Consider the following 4,901-nt stretch of genomic DNA (forward strand, 5'->3'; position numbering starts at 1 on the left):
AGATAATAAACAGAAGCATTTCATATCGGAGACCTTTTTGGACAATTGTCATATGGTGGCCTTGAAATGTACGTTCTCGGACAATATCACATCATCATTGATATATAGTTAGTGTGTTGGTTACTAGGCTTAGGGTTAAAAGAATTATAGAATTAAAGTGAAATTGTATGGCCAGGCCAGATGTTATTAGGAGAGCCGAGAGAGCTCCTGTTAACGGTCAGGGGCTGGGATTAACTATATGGTAGGCATGTGTTTGGTGGGTCATTACGTGTTATCATATAAATAAAGGCTTACTAATAGTGTGAAGACATAAGGCTGAATAAGAGCTATGGCGAATTCGAGAATACTCAGCAGGATTAGAATAATGAGAGATATTGAAGCTGTGGGGATACTAATAGTTGACAGTACTAGTGTGGCGTCTCCTATTAAGTGTATTAGTAGGTGACCAGCTGTAATGTTGGCTGTTAATCGCACAGCCAACGCTATAGGTTGAATAAATATGCTAAGAGTTTCAATGAAGACTAATATAGGGATAAGTGGCATAGGTGTGCCTTGTGGTAAAAAGTGAGCTAAGGATATTTTGGTTTTAAAGCGAAAGCCTGTGATTACTGTTCCTGCTCATAAGGGGATTGCTATACCTAGATTTATTGATAGTTGTGTAGTTGGTGTAAATGAATGGGGAAGAAGTCTGAGGAGATTGGTTGAAGCAATAAAAAGAATTAGGGATATCAGCATAAGGGATCAGGTTTGTCCTTTAATGTTATGGGTGATTATTATTTGTTTTAGTACAAGTTGAACTAATCATTGTTGGATGGAAATCAATCGATTACTGATTAGGTGATTTGAGGTAGGAAACAGCATGGTGGGAAATAAAATAATTAATCTACTACAAGTAGACCAGGATTGTCGGGGCAGTAAAAAAGGTGAATAGATTTTCATTCATTTTAATTCTCAGGGGGTTTTATGCTTTTGCGTTTTGATATTAATAGAATATCATCTCTATGATATTTATAATATCCCTAATGTTGTTAACACACTATGATATGAAGAATATCGTCTATGATATCTGCATGTGTGTATATATATATAAAATAAACGGTTAATACCATACAAACCATTTTCCACATAACAAATGCTCTTGGAGACCATACCACTTCGAGTTATAAACATCACTCTCTTCCTTTTTAGTAGTTGTGTAGTACTCTATTGTACAGATATCCCATTATTTATTTGACCATTCTCTATGGCTGGGCATTTGAGTTATTCCCTGACTTCTGCTACTACAAGCATTGCTGCAATAAATATCTTTCCACGTGCAACTTTTTTAAGTCAAGTTTATCGAGGTGCAATGTTCACGCAGTGAAATTCTCCTCCTTCAGCACACAGCTCCTGAGTCCTGAATAAGTCATGCAGGCATGGCCCCACTCACAGCCAAGATCAGAGCATTTCCATCACCCGAGGAAGTCTCCTTGTCCCTTCCCCCTGCCACCAATAGGGCCCTTGATCCCCACAAATGTCACATAAAAGGAATAATATAAGATGCAGTCCTTTGAGTCTAGCACTCTCACTTAGCATAATGTTAAAAGCAATAAATATCCTTCCATATATGCTTCTGGGCATATGTGAGATAACTTCAGAAGAAGCTGCAGGATTGAAGAGCGTATGTATTTTTTACTTGCTATATATATATTTTTTCAAACAGAATCTCACTCTGTCGCCCAGGCTGGAGTACAGTGGTGCGATCTTGGCTCACTGCAACCTCCGCCTCCTGAGTTCAAGCAATTCTCCTACCTCAGCCTCCCAAGTAGCTAGGACTACAGGTGCATGCCACTACACCCGGCTAATTTTTGTATTCTTTGTAGAGACGGGGTATCCCCATGTTGGCCAGGCTGGTCTCGAACTCCTAGCCTCAAGTGATCCACCACCCTCAGCCTCCCAAAGTGCTAGGATAACAGGCATGAGCCACCGCGCCCGGCCCCCATTATATATCATCTTGACGATTTCTCGCTCCTGTGGACCTCTTGTTATACACTTTATTACTAAGTACTTTTTACGTGCATATATTCTGTTCTAAGGGTCTCTGCGGGGAGCATACAGGGTTTTCCTTGGGCCCTGGCTCAGATGCCAACAGATTCCATTCAGGCGTGGCAGCTCCTGCCTGTTTGAGTTGGTTGGGATCCTGGTGCTCGGGTGTAGGGGAGCTCAGGAGTGAACACCAAGGCCAGAAAGGGGCTTCCCAAGATTCCCCCAAACTGATGCCAGTTACAGGTGCTGCTGTAGAGGGGAAGGCAGAGCCTTAGAAAAGGACAGCAAGAGGCCAAAAAATGTCCCTTGGTGATTTCCAGGGTGGACTGCTCTCTGCAGGCTGGAGGTGTCTGGGACCTTGCTCATCTGGGCTCCAGGTCAGCTGCTTGAGTGATTTGGGGAGTTAAGTGAGGACAGACCCCATGAAAATCTGCCATCCACTTGGGGCTCTTGCTTGATCTTCCTAAGCAAGGTGGGGCTCCTTGAAGGAAAGAATTAATCTCAAATTTCTGATATTTGACATTGCATATATAATATATATGGACAAAATATGATCTCTGCTTCCCTGTGTGCATGTGTGTATAACCCGTGTGCATTTTTCCCTGCTGCAAAGAAAGATAAGAATCTATGTCAAGAGTCCAACAGTAAAGCAAACTGCAGCCTGCAAGGTGTAATATTTTTGTTTGGAACATGACATTTTTAGTTCCTCCATGAAATCTTTTACTGATTCCAAACAATGTCTTTAACAATGGCCAGGCGGCCGGGCGCGGTGGCTCACGCCTGTAATCCCAGCACTTTGGGAGGCCGAGGTGGGCAGATCATGAGGTCAGGAGATCGAGACCATCCTGGCTAACACAGTGAAACTCCATCTCTACTAAAAAAATAGAAAAAATTAGCCGGGCATAGTGGCTGGCACCTGTAGTCCCCGCTACTCGGGAGGCTGAGGCAGGAGAATGGCGTGAACCCGGGAGGCAGAGCTTGCAGTGAGCCGAGATCGTGCCCCTGCACTCCATCCTGGGCAACAGAGCAAGACTCCATCTCAAAAAAAAAAAAAAAAAAACATTGGCCAGGCATGGTGGCTCATACCTGTAATCCCAGCACTTTGGGAGGCTGAGGAGAGGAGGATCGCTTGAGCCCAGGAGTTCCAGACCAGCCTGGGCAACGTGGCGAGACCCCATCTATTAAAAAAAAAAATTAATTAGCCAGGCATGGTGGCGTGCGCCTGTAGTCCCAGATATTTGGGGAGTCTGAGGTGAGAGGATCACTTGAGCCCAGGAGGTTGAGGCTCTGATGAGCCATGATCACACCACTGCACTCCAGCCTGGATGACAGAGCAAGACCCTGTCTCAAAAAAAAAAAAAAAAAAAAGAAAATTGAACTATATTCTCCTTTTATTTAATTGTTACAAAACCATAAAACTAACCAAAAACATAACTATTACTGAAAATGTTGTACAGTGGAGGAAAGTGTTTAAAAAAAAATGATCTACTCCAATGCAAATACCCTAGCTACACCACTGCTTAGAGGCCTCTCGTCCATCACCAAAAGATTGTTTTCAATCTCTCTTAAACTGTATTTATTCATGGGAAACACATTCTCTTTCTGAAATGCCAGATGGCCGGCAGAATCCTACCCTGTGTGGGCAGTGGAGGAGGAGGGTCAGGGAGATGGGAGAGGCAGAGACCTCACTGTCCCTAGGAGCAGGATTCCTGATCCTGCTCCCCCACCTGGGCCTCCCGCACTTTGGACGCTCCAGGTCAAGGTTGCCGGGCCATTTTCCTGCCATCTCTGCCTGGAACCTGCCCAGATTGTTTTGAGACAGCTGCTTGAGCTCCACGGGCTGGAAAGAAACTGCGCTGCGTCTGTGAACCTGATGTGAAACCCATCTGCCTGCCGAAGGAACGCATTGGAGACCGTCTTAGGTGACAGCTGGCACAGCGCTGTCTGACAGAAGTTTCTGTAGCAATGGAAATGTACTGTTCTGCGCTAACCACATGTGGCTACTGAGCACTTGAAATGTGGTTAGTCAACTCTTAATTGAAATTTAAATCGCCACATGTGGCCAGTGGCTATCATATTGGACAGCACGGGGCTAGAAAATCTATGTGTGCTAATGTGGAGTAACCGTGCAGAGGGATACATGAGTTGCAGGGAGAGGCAAGGGTCCAATCTGCTGTCATTTGGCTGAAAACAGGGGTGGAGGGTGGTGTTTGCAGAGGCACACATCCCGCCAGAAGGACCAAGGAAGAGGACAGGAGAGGAGCTGGCAGAGGGCAAGAGGGAGAGTTTCCAGGTGTGCTCTTTTGTACATTTTGTATTTTGAACCATGGTAATGTATTACTGATTCCAAATGTTGACCCATTGAAAGGTATTGCTAAATGGCTGCAGGGGAGGAGCAGAATATTGCTGGGTATTATTATAGCATATGGGTATATTATATGCTATATGGGCATATTATAACATTTATTATATGTCTTGGGTCAGGGGATATGGCCACAGTGTGCAGGCAGATAGCTGTGAAAGAATGGGTGTGTGAATGTGAGTGCAGGTGTGTTGAGTGTATAAGAATGGGAGTGAGAATGAGTGTGTGTGCGTGAGTGAATACGACTGTGTGCATATGCAAATGCAAATTGTGTGTGTGAGTAGGTTAGAGGATAGGCGTGTAAGAGGATAGTGTGTGTGTAAATGTGTGAGTGTGGATGCGTGAGTCAGTAAAAGAATCAGTGGGAGAATGTGCAGTGAGTGTGAGAAACAGCAAATGTGAGTGTGTGAATGTGTGTGTGTGGCTGAGTATGGGTGTGAGTGGGTGTAGGTGTGTGTGACAGTGTGTGTAAGAGTACGTGTGTGCATGTGTATATGTAAGCGTGAGAGTGAAC

The 4,901-nt window shown here is 44.4% G+C and overlaps 1 pseudogene; it reads right to left on the reverse strand.

The window, feature by feature from the left end:
• Positions 1-264: 264 nt before the first annotated feature.
• LOC129527556 (ATP synthase subunit a-like) lies at positions 265-943 on the reverse strand (annotated as a pseudogene).
• Between the last annotated feature and the right edge of the window lie 3,958 nt (positions 944-4,901).

This window comes from Gorilla gorilla, chromosome 18 (assembly GCF_029281585.2).
Source record: "Gorilla gorilla gorilla isolate KB3781 chromosome 18, NHGRI_mGorGor1-v2.1_pri, whole genome shotgun sequence".
Classification (NCBI taxonomy): domain Eukaryota; kingdom Metazoa; phylum Chordata; class Mammalia; order Primates; family Hominidae; genus Gorilla; species Gorilla gorilla.